This window comes from Cavia porcellus, unplaced genomic scaffold (genome assembly GCF_034190915.1).
Source record: "Cavia porcellus strain 051 isolate PalLab524CR breed Dunkin Hartley unplaced genomic scaffold, mCavPor4.1 scaffold_9, whole genome shotgun sequence".
NCBI classification, from domain to species: domain Eukaryota; kingdom Metazoa; phylum Chordata; class Mammalia; order Rodentia; family Caviidae; genus Cavia; species Cavia porcellus.
The window spans coordinates 66,977,696-66,990,352 of NW_026947492.1; the positions used below are offsets into that span (position 1 = coordinate 66,977,696).

The 12,657-nt window shown below is 33.7% G+C and overlaps 1 pseudogene; it reads left to right on the plus strand.

Annotated features, from left to right (window-relative positions):
- The first annotated feature begins 9,778 nt into the window (after positions 1-9,778).
- Positions 9,779-12,291, plus strand: LOC101787658 (olfactory receptor 52A1-like; annotated as a pseudogene).
- Positions 12,292-12,657: the final 366 nt, after the last annotated feature.

Below are 12,657 nucleotides of genomic sequence, written 5' to 3' on the forward strand. Positions count from 1 at the left end.
GTTTCCATTTTTTTTGTTGTTGTTATTTTTATCGGTACCACGATTGAACTCAAGACCACGTGCTTGCAAGGCAGGCATTTATGCTGCTGAGCTAAATTCCCAGCCCAATATTTAGCCATGGTTCTGTTGAAATTTCTAAACAAAGGTGGGAGCTGGCTGAGGATAAAAAATATCTAGAGGAGAGCAAAACATTGGTGGGGAAGAAACAAATATGAATTTGAAATAAGCACTCCAAAAGAGCGGGAGTCTCCCCTTGTTTCAGACACCAGGAGTCCCCAAAAACCAATTCTCCTTCCTCCAGAAGAAGTCTACAGAACTGTAGTCATCTTTGAACAAACATAAAAATGGCCATTTTCCCCAGAATGGTGCAATGAGTTAAATTTATGAATCAAGATACCACTCCATACATATAATCTGAACTGAAACTCATAACAAAGAAAGTCATATCAAAACATGCTCATAAATTAAAATTACTTTCTTTTGAAATTTATATCACATATTTAAGGAAAATTAACAGGAACTCTCAAAACAAATCTTTTCAAGCTGTAACAAAATAACACCTCTAATCCATATTATAAGTGAATTTTTCTTTCAAACACTGTCAGTTAAATCATAATCCACATGGGAATTATGAAATTAGAGCTGAAAATGCCTAACAGATGTTAGCAAAACAAATCCACACAGATATAACATGATAGTAAATATTGCTGAGTATACTCTATGATATAAGAAACTATACAACTACTCCAGGGTATTCAAAATATAAACAAACTTAATAGATCTCATAAATATTAAATTCAGAATCTAATAAAAACTCTTGTTTCACTTCCCATTTAATGGCACATTTTGAACACTTGACCCTAAAATCGGAAATGATTCGAGAAATTCTTTTAAAACCATTTCCATGTATCTTGTGTTTGAGATCTTAGTGAGAGCAATAAGGCAGATAGGCAAACAGTAAAAAGAAAAGAAGAAAAAGCTCTCTATTTGTAAATAACTTTATTCTCAAATCAGAACCAGGAGATTCAAAAGTTTGTCAAAATAGTGAATGTTACATTCCAAATTCATTAAATCCAAACTACTTTGCCATTAAGAAGAATAAATGTTAGACATTTGTAAGAAAATGGAATCATAGTGGTAAGCAAAATACATAAAGCAAAGAAAGTAATGCATCACATGGCTTCACTTATCTGAGACACTATAAATCTAAGTAATTTAAAGAGGAAACTAAAAGAGATTTAAACAGCAAACTAAAAGAGGCATGTGTGGGTAGACTTTGTGAAGATAGGAAGTGGAAGTAAAAATGATTGCAATATAGAGCCAGGGATTTAGCTCAGAGGTGTAAGCCCCTGCCTCGCAAGTGTGAGGTCATGAGTTCGATCCATTATACCAAAAAAAAAAAAAAATGTACACCATTCCTTTTTGATGAATATAACTATTTTTTACTGCAAATATAAATAATGAGGCCCAAGGATTTAGATTAGCAACATGCCTGGCAAGGAAAAAAAAAAAAGAACTATATATATATATATATATATATATATATATATATATATATATATCTGAATAAAAAATTTCTTAAGCAGCCAGAAAAATATATGAATGTTGTCATTAAGGAGGTAAAACTGTTGTTTTTACTTATTTTTATATTTGGCATTCTCCTAGAGCTTTAACGGTTTCAACCCTAATAACAGTAATAATGGTCATCCTGGTTATTATTATTGTTGCAGTGTTCTGTGTTACAATTACACTATTATATTCAGAAAAATTAATGATATTTTATTTCATTCAATTGCAAACTGCTAAATGCCTGAAAAAAGGTTTTAGAAGACTTCTTTTCAGTCTACATGTTCCCAATATTTCAGATTTTCTTTTCCCACACTACAAAAGTTCTCCAATCACTGTTGAAGAAATATTTGATATTTCTGCGTTCTCATTACTTTTGATAATTAATTGAATATTTTCTGTTTAATAATCTTCAAGCAATGAATGTTTCTTCAAAGCAAGGATTAGCCTCAGTAGTGTGATGTCCTCTCTAGGAGCCAGTGAGCAACTCGGACTCTGTGAAAAGTCAAAGAAAGTGCTAAGGGGAGATGATGAAAAATATGTAGTTGTTAATACTTTTCCAAATCAAAAATCTGTGAAACAAGATATATTTCACCTGATGTGCTTATATTATTGACAGGTATCTTTTTCTGAAAGTGTTTTCCCTGTGTAACAGAACATGTACGTAGCTAAAGGTTCTTAATTATAGGAAATTTTAGGGGAGGAAAAATAAAGTAAATCATCATGTGTATGTACAGCTCTCCAGGATGAATGTAATAACTGTACTCTCTAAGCACACAATAATAAATATAAAAAACAGTTTAACAAGTATGAAGTAGAAAAGATGACTAGTGATGGAATCTTAGTTTTATGCCTCTCCATAATTGGCTTTTCTTTTGCATGGTTAACTCCTTGCCTGCACTCATATTGTTGCATGATTATCCTACCAACAATTGACAGTACACATCTACTATATGAAACTACTTTCCATCCACTAACAATAGAATATTATTCAACAACAATATATAATGTTGACTATCTAAAGATTCATAAAGCTTTAACAGTTATACTAGGAATGGCAGAGGGGAAGGGGAACTAGAGAATGTGTAAAGTAAAACTTAGAGAACTCATCAGTGGAAGATGAAAAGAATTAAGATACAGGATTTTATTAGGAAATAAAAGGAAATTAATAGTATTAAAAAACAGTCTCAGAAAAAAAGTGAACTAAAAAAAAGATGAGCATAGAAAAACATAGCAAAATATAAGAAATAAAAAAGGAAAAAAGAAAAGGATAAAATAAAAGAAAAAGAGATTCCTAACCTCAGAAAAAACTGTTGAAGGAAAGACAAAATAATAATAAAATAATAAAGCAGGAAAACTTTCTCTGCATTTTTGAATGAGTGATTTATTTCCAGGATCTACAGTCTTGGTATTCAGCAAGTCAGCACTTCTTTCCACCTTCAGTGCCTGTGCATTTGTGTGGAGCCTTTCTGGTGCCCGAGTCCCCTCTGTTCAATTACTCCAGACTGTTCTCATCTTCCAAGAAGAGACAAGGCCTTGTGCATTTAGTAGATGAGGAAGCAATTACCTGTCTGAACTCTGCTGAATGTAGGCTGTGTGAGGGGGCAAAGCAGACTGCTGGACTTAATGTCATCTCTCTCCAGTCCTGGTTTCTCATTATCGAGGTTGGGACTTGAGTCCTTGTCAGCCTGTTTAAACTTCTTAGAAGCTTTATGTCAATACCTAGCCTCTCCTTCCTCTTTCTAGTAGCTGTCTCTCACCCATTCACTGTGCATCAGTAACCTGAGAATCCCTGAAGCTGTAGGCCAAGTCAGCACATTTTCCTTGGATTTTCTTTCTCATAACTTTGGCCTCATCTGCAATTAGGTTTCTTCTGTGGCTCCATGGCACAGAATAGTCGAGTGCAGAGTCAGTGGATGGTCATATCCAAGCAGTGGGGGACAAGCTTTGGTGATCTCTGATTATATAATGTAATTCTATCATCATTAGCTTTAGTCAAATTTTATTTAAGAAGAGATAGTCCAGACTTGCAAAGGTTGTATGCAAATATATTTTAAATGGGAGCACCTGAAAGATGTGGACAGTTGGGCAAAAATAGAAACATTGTCAATTTTGATAGACTTTTCTGGTCCTTCTATTATAAGGCTTATCATGACCTCAGTTCATATTCCATCCCTTGCAAGCCTACCTTTTCTATGTCAGGAACACTAATGTTTTCGGGGGTGAGGAAGGCTCATTTCCTATACTTTACTCTTCTTTAAGAAACATCAAATGTACCACAAAATTTTTAGAAACAACTATTACATTTTTTATGCAGTTGTGAAACACTAATGTATTTATTAGAATAACTCTCTCTCTCTACTATTTTACTTCCATAATTAGCCAGATGACAAAATGTTGAAAAGATATTTATTTCTGATTTTTATATCTGAGAGAATCTCCACTGCTCACATTTATTTATTCTTATTCCTACTGAGCTCAGAAAGACCTTGCTCAGAATGTAAAATGGTTCTTATTTAGAGGAAATTTCTTTCTTCTAAAAATGAGAAATCTTTCTTATCCCAGCTCTAGCTCTGAGACCAGTCTGTTAGTGTTTTAAAAAAATGTAGCCTGGGCTTCAGGATAATGATGCTCCAGGGACATCAGAAGGTGGTGATGCATTGAGTTCCACCCGAGCTATAAAGACAGCAATGGTACTAACATGTGCATATGTTGGGCTCTGTCCCATTTAATGTTAGTATTTGGGTGAAAACAAATTGAGACAGTCAACCTTCTCATGTGGCAGACAAGTCCTCTTTTCCCCAGGTAAATCTGTGAGTGTAAAATTGCTAGCAAGGAGAGATGATAGGCATTTTAGGAAAAAAAATAGTAGAATAGAGGTCTTAAATCTTGTTTCTCTCAATGGTTTCTTTCCTATTTTTTCTCATGTGCTTATCATTACTATTTTTAAAAAGATAAAGGAGCCAGGCATGGTGCCTCACACCTGTAATCTCAACCCTATGTGATGCTCATGGCTCCAAGCCCAGCCTGGGAAACTCAGTGAATTGATAATACTACTGACACAAAGCTTCAAATTAAAAACAAAGCAAAGTAAGGCATATGGCACCTGCCTGTAATGCCAGCTCTCTGAAGACTGATACAGGAAGATTGCCATGAGTTCTAGACTAGCCTGGGCTAAATAGTAAGGTCAAAGACAACCAAAATTAAATGATGAGACAGCATCTCAAGACACAGCAATAATAACAATAGTTACCAAAACAAAACACAATAACAACAACAAGCCAAACCAAGAAACAAAAAACAAGCTGCTACATGTTGTGCTCAGTGCAAAAATTAAGGGGTGAAATTAATTAAAATTCAAATATGTCTATACATAATTAGCTAATATATCCTTGCATTTCTGCTTGCCAAGTAACTATTGATATAGGCAAATCTGCATTCAAGCTTTCTAGATTATAATGAAAGGTATTCTAATTAATGTTCCTTGATTTTTCATAATGAAAAAAGATAATGTAGAAGTAATGTACTCTTGCTTTCTCCATAAATGTTGCAAGTGTTAGGTGGTTTGGGTAGATAGCAAGGAAAAGACAAAATCATATATGTTAAAAAAATTTAGTATCTGATAGTTTATTCAACAGCTCATTCTTTCTTTTCTCCTCTTTCTTGGTTTAGAAATCATGTATGATCATGCCTGCCTTTTTTCCTTTCCTGCTTGTTCAGTAGGGATAAAAACACATATCACATGATAGTAGTTTGTATCTTTTAAGAAAGCTAAAGTCGTCAAGTTCATAGCAAAGATCATTAGGTTTAATGGTCCATTCACTTTCAACTTTCCATAACACACAACTACACACACACAAACACACAAGCACACACACATACTTCCTTTATAGAAACAAGAGTCACGATAGTAAATCCAACAAAAAATTACTGAATCCTCCTAAAGTTAAGAAGAATTATTGCATTTTTTTCTTGAGTAATTTTCCTTTTTATTTCAAAAAATCTATAAACAGGATGTCTTTTCTCTAAATTCTAATCATTTGATAACTTTCTGGAAGAACTTCCACAAGATAATGGAGGAAGTTCTTTGGTTCTAGAACTTTCCCCTGCTCATGGATCTTTTTTTTTTTTTTTTTTTTTTTTTATTTAAAGAAAAGGAAACGAAAAAAAAAATACATGGAGATTAAAGAATAAAAGGGTAGAAAAATAATACTAAATTACAGACAAACAAAAGGTAAGAAATTGCCAGTTGATAAGTTACAAATTGTCTTCTTCGAAATGGCTGTTTAGGTTATAGAATTAAAGTATTTAGAATGACATTCAAAAAAGTGACCCTACAAACCATTCTGCTCTATGGCCGAACAAAAGCTCCGTAATATGATTATCAGTCCCACCTATTTGTTTTACATCTCTAAGAGGATAAGGTTAACCATATCAAAACAGTGTCTCTAGCTTCTTACAGATAGTTGTCCCTAACTTCACCCACTTTCTATACTTATTGCATATTATAGAACTAATCAAATCATTACAGGATGATGGAGTCTTTTTAGGTCCTCAAGTTCCAAATTAGGGAAGACATTTCCAACTACCATCGCATCTCTCATTCTCTTTGTGATAGCCGTCCCCATCTCTGCATATGCTGAAGTTGAGCTGAAGAAACCAGTCCAGAGTCATTTTAATCAGCAAGCAATAGATTGCTAGAATTTATATTATAATGCTACAAAATAAGCCTCGGGTTTTTCAGGTCTCTTCCTCAGAGTATTTGTTCCTATCCTCTCTGTATTATAGGGAAAACCAATTCATAACAAGACAGCGAAACAATTTCCTAGATAAACATGCAATGGATAAGCCTGCTCATGGATCTTATTCATTTCTATTTTTGATGTCCAGTGGTTTTATTTTTTTCCACTCCTTACCACTGCACATTGTGTTTCTGCTTTGAGAAAATGTTAAGCTTTCAAAAACTACCATGCCAGTATTCAATACAATATATTGAATATGTGAGTTACTTCTCAAACTCTTTCATAAACAGTGTGATTGGGGTGAGATAAGTGTCTTTAATTTGTAGACAAGTAGACTCTTGGAAGGTTGTAATTTCATAAATGGTAAGCTGGTATTAAGCAGTAGGGACCCAGGAATCTTTTGGTCTTCCATCCTTAATATTAAATCTTGCTGAACACCAGGCAACTGATTTGATGAATGTATTATCATTCAGTGGCATGGAGTGAGTATATTATCTGTAAATGCCTTTAGAAAATAAGGCAATTACTGAAGGTCTGTTTTAGTTTAAGAGGTACATTTTCTCTTTCAGCATCTGTCATTTCTGGACTATCATTTTAAGCAGTATTGTTCAACTACTTTCCCAATTTTACCACCACATAATCCAGATACCACATGTAAGAATCACCAAAAATTATTTTCCTTACAACAATATTTATTGCTTAATTCATATTCAGGGATGCTTTTGCTACAATTTGCTCATTATTATTATTATTAGGTTAATATAATATTTCACCTTTTTTTTCTTATGTAAGTATTGTGAAGCAATTTTTTTTGATTCTGAACAATGTACTTCATGTCAACTGTAAACTATCATTCAACTGACATTTCCAACAAATTTTCCTCCAGAAAGAAAGGCAGATTTCCACTGCTATTCAAAAGGTCTTTTGTTTTGTGTTGCTTTCTTTGCTTTGTTTTTGTTTTTGTTTGTTTGTTTGTTTGTTTTTGGTTTGTTTATCTTTTCGTCCCCAGGTTTGTTTGGTTTGGTTTGGTTATTTTTTTCCTCCTCACAACATAGGAAACCTCTTTATTACAGAATTTAGGGTCAGTGTTTATATATGAAGTTTATATATGAAGCAACATTCTTGGATTAAAATTCAAAGTAGTTCTAAATCCTATGGAGTGATTTATAAAATTGAAACTTAAAGGAGATAAATCTTGAATGAATTTGTCTCTGTCTAAAGAGAATGTAGTCAATCATTATATATAAAGAGTTTTCAGCTACAGCCAATTATAATATTATATAAAGTTATTAAAAAGAGGAAGTAGGAAGTCTTTTGCATAAATAAGATAATGATACCTTCCAAGGTGTCTCAGCTCAGGCACTTTATTGATCCATGGACTTTTAGGTTTTTGTAACACACAATTACACACAAACAAGTACATACATACATACACACACACACAAATTCTACTGACACAGTTCTTGAAATAATTAATTTTTTACAACCTATTTGTCTCTGAAATTGAAGATTAAATTTGAGAAAAAAAGAGTTTAGGACAGTGTTTATTAGAAATAATTAGAAAAATATCTAACCCACCAAAAAGGGGAATAAAGTCCAATACACAGTCTTGGCTGATTTTGATCATATATGTATATGCAGAGCTCAGAAAGGGAGTACAATTTAAAAAGAATTCCAAAAGAAAACTAATTATCTTGCATATACATTCTCACCAATTCTTGGTACAGGAAGGTGTATGAAAGGCTAATTTACCACATTTTAGACTATAGTTTTCTTCGTGGAGGGAAGCATCTTTATCACTATATTCTCATTTTAAGCTTTGCATCTCTAAATTTGGCTTAGCTACCTGAGTTGTTTTTTTTAACCTGGTTGCGTTATTTCATTTTTAAGCTTGCATAACTCATTCATCTCATACTGCCTAAGACTCCTCTAACTGCCTACTTGTGATAAATAAACGAAATTACTACACAACTGCATAGCATGTCTAAACTCTAGAGGGTCTCCACAGAGAAGGGCAGAGTTCTTACCCTTAACAGTTGAACTCCAGGACATTATTATTTTTTTTTGGTAGGTATTTATAAGACAGAATCAAAACGTATGTTATAAGCCACACACACAAATGAATTCTACTCATCTTCTCTAAAAAATGTGTATAGTCACTTTGTTATTTTATCACCTCCCCACCTAAATCTCAAAATCTTCTGTAATGTAGAGAAACTTTTTTCTTGAAATTTCAATTGTATACGTGATTTTAATTACAACACATTTGCTCCTGGAGAACCTAAATGAGGTACATGAACCGGAAGAAGACATTGTTTAAATAATCACATTTGCTGCCTACATTATATTTCCATATCCTCAAGCCTTTAGCAAAATCTCAGTGACTCACACAGACTGAAAAATTCCTCTTTGCAAACTTGCTGGCTAGCTATCATTCTTATCAGTATATTGTAGTCTAAGTAGATTTTTGTCTGTTGTACATGCTTATCTTTTGCTTATGTTTTCACCACCTGAGTTGATTGGACCTCTATATGTCATCTCATCCAAAACCAACTAGGTAGTTCTTGATTTTGATTGTACATATTTTTATTTTAAATTGTTTATTTTATGAATTTATTATCTTAATATTTTTAATGTACTTAAATCTAGCAAAAGCAGCTTCTCTTTTGCACATCTTATATTCCACTAAATACATGCCCCATGGTAGTCATCTTTCAAATACACTAACTCCAAATTCACATTTCAAATTCCCCTGACTGTCTCTGCAAAGATATTTTCTTCTTCAATTTTTTAAATGGCATACTTGGCATCCATTGATGAATGAAATTATTCAGGATTTCAATTTGGGAATGCGTGTACTCGAGATGACTAAAATTTTCTGCCAAGAAATTCCACTTGATAATAGATGTCAATAGCCTAGGGACAAATACTTAATAGTGGAGTGTCTTACAGAAATACATATATAATGTACACAAGGTGACTGAAACAAGATTTTTTCTGGGACAAGGCTCACAGGAAAATTTCTAAATGTATCAAAATGGGATTGATTTTTAGAAATGGACAGAAGAGAACCACCTAAAAGTAGATTTTTACGCACACTGATGCAAAGAGCTTAGGGTGATATAGGAAAATATAATTTCTGATGTATTAGATGTACTGAGCTTACAGTCTTATATCATCAAGGAATGAATTTATTAACCACAAAAAGAAAACGGAAGACTTTTATTGGAAATAAGGATAAGGTGAATAGCTCCTGCATTTCTAAGAGAGTTCCTAAATAAGGGTCACTGAGGCCTTTTGTTAGGGGTGATTTATACAACAAGTTACATCATGGCTACATCATAGTTCAAATTACAACCAGTTTATAGAACAATATGTACTGCATAGCCAACTAGCCTGTATTGTTCCAACAGAGAAATGAGTCAGGCAGCAAAGGTATATGGAAAGAACAAAAACATTTTTGGGTAGGAATGGGCCAGATGCTCTGGTCAGTCATCTGGGAATATGATGCTTCTATGGACCAGGTGTAGTAATTGCTGTAGAATCCCAAGTGACAATGTATTCTTCAGGCAGGCATGCAAGATTGTCCATGTGTTCCTACCCTGTGCCTGCAGCCACAGTCTTGAGGTCTATTTTTTGTGGTGACTTCTTTGATAAGACAATCACTTTCTGGCTGATTATTAATTTTCATCTACTCTAATTGCTTATAATAAGGAACCTTGAAAAACATCACTGCTCTTGGTATCTTTAAAGCAATTTAAATCAGAAATACTGAGTTTTTTAGATCTTGGTCTGTTTTATGGTTTTAAAAGGAGTTTCAAGGCTGTTGGAATCTGTTCCAATGAAAAGTACTGTAGAATCTCAATGTAATCAGACCAAAGTGCCAAGAAGAACTGAATTCTTTCCTCAATATATAATGCCAAAAAATTAAAAAGCTAGTAATTGCATGGCAATGATGTTTCTATGAAATCAGAGCACTTTACTTACCATCCATATGGTTTTCTGGAGGACTCAGAATCACCTACAGGAGGACAGAATATCAACCACTATAAAACCCATGAACATGTCCTATTTGAAACCCAGAACTGTAAATTTGATTGGCATTCCTGGACTAGAACACATGCACATTTGGATTGGGTTCCCTTTTTTTGGTGATGTGTCTAGTGGCACTTCTGGGAAACATTTTACTGATCATCATCCTTGCAGAACACAGCTTGCACCAGCCTATGTACATTTTCCTGGCTATGCTAGCAGCCACCAACTTGGACTCTGTGCAGTCATTGCTCCCAAGATGTTTGCCATCTCCTGGTTCCAATCTTGTTCCATGGCATTTGATGCTTGCCTAGTCCAGTTGTTCTTTATCCACGCCTTGCAAGGAATGGAGTATGGCATTCTGTTAGCAATGGTCTTTGACCGCTACATTGCCATCTATGATCCTCTGAGACATACTTCCATCCTCACACCTTCCATCCTGGGGCATATGATGAGAGTGGTGGTGATCTGAACTGTCCTGCTGTTTGGTCTGCTTCCCATTCTCATCAAAAGGCTGCATGTGTTCCACTCTGTGCACATCGCCCACTGCTACTGTGAGCACATGGCTGTGGTCAAGCTGGCTGCATAAGATGTCTGAATCAACAAGATATGTGGTCTTTTGGTGGGATTCAGCATTCTGGGGTTTGACATGATTTTTATACTCATATCTTATGCCCTGATTCTTCAGGCTGTTTTTCGTCTCCACCAGAAGGAAGCATGATTCAAAGCATTTAACATGTACACAGCTCATATTTTTGTTTTTCTTGAATTTTACATTCTTGTCTTATTTTCCTTCTTTAGCCACTGTTTTGGACATGTTGCTCCCTCAACACACATTCTTCTCTCTACCATCTACCTCCTGCTGCCACCTGCTCTCAAGCTTATTGTGTATGGGGTAAAGAAAAACATGGTAATTTGAAAGCTTGTGGCCCAGATTTTTCTTTTGGGTCATGGGTCCCAGCAGTGATCTATTGAATGCTCTTGGCCAAATAGAAGACCATATTATTTTTAAGGACTGTGACAGTATGGAGGCTATGTGCTGTGCTACTTTGGGCCATCACTGTGGAACATGAGAACATTTATTTCCAAATTTGTTGCCCAATGGATACAAAAAGACTAGTCTCAATACCTTATGAGTCAGAAATGTTTATTTTCTCTTTACTTTCTTTTCAATTGACTTATAATATTTTTACATATTGCTTTTAAAACCTGCTGTATTAATTTTAAACTAATTTTGGACTATGTATATTTTCATTTATGAATTATTTTTAATCACTTATTTTTCTATATCTCATTTTTTTCTATATTTTAATACTTGTTTAATTAAAACTAAGTTAAGGGACTGGGGCTATAGCTCAACGGCATATGAACCTGCCTTGCAAGCAGGCAGTAGTGAGTTCAAATTCCAGTACCGATAAAATTAATAAAATAAAATAAAATAAAATAAAATAAAATAAATAAAACTATGGCCAGTGTTATTTATGAATTCTGATCTATTTCATGAAGTACTGAGATACATGGTAAAATATTTGCAAATGCTTAAGGGTTTTGGTAAATATTATTACTAAATTTAAATTCATTTGTTTAAAGGAATACTTGCAGATGTATCTATACCTTTAGTAAGTTAGGATCTGTGTTTTGATTAATTATAACATTTCTCTTACATTTATTAGAAATTACTATGTGTAATTTACAATTTTATTCTGCTGCTTTCTATGTAAGTATATATAAAACTGTGAGTTGTTTGTTTATACCTTAAAAAATAAAGAGTATCAGTGGTAATTCATAAACATGTGGCCCAGATTTTTCTTCTGAATCATGGATCCCAGCAGTGATCTGTCAAATATTCATGCTCATAAAGAGGATTATATTACTTTATAGAGATCATGATAGTTTGGATTCTGCGTGGTTTGTACTTGGGGTTTTAAATCATCATGCTCAATGGCATTAAAATGATGCTTCCAACTCTAAAGACATTTCTAAAATGATGGCCACAGTTACATAAATAGTATTTGGAAGAAGACTGGCATTTTTCAAATAAAATTCAATTCTAATCTATATTCCTTTTTTAATTTCTTTACATTTAATTTCCCTCTGTTTTGAAATTTGAAAGTATTTAACAGTTTCATAGTTTAATTTTTGAGATCACAGTGGTGATAGCAGTAATTGCAGCTTCATGAGTTAGAACTATAGTAAAATTATATGTACAAAATGTATTTTGTTTATTTCAACTTTAAACTCGCCATGGGCCTAAAAGTTACAGAAGAGAATGACTGTCTTTTGTTTTTTAAGTATACGAATTCTCTTTAGCTCTGAT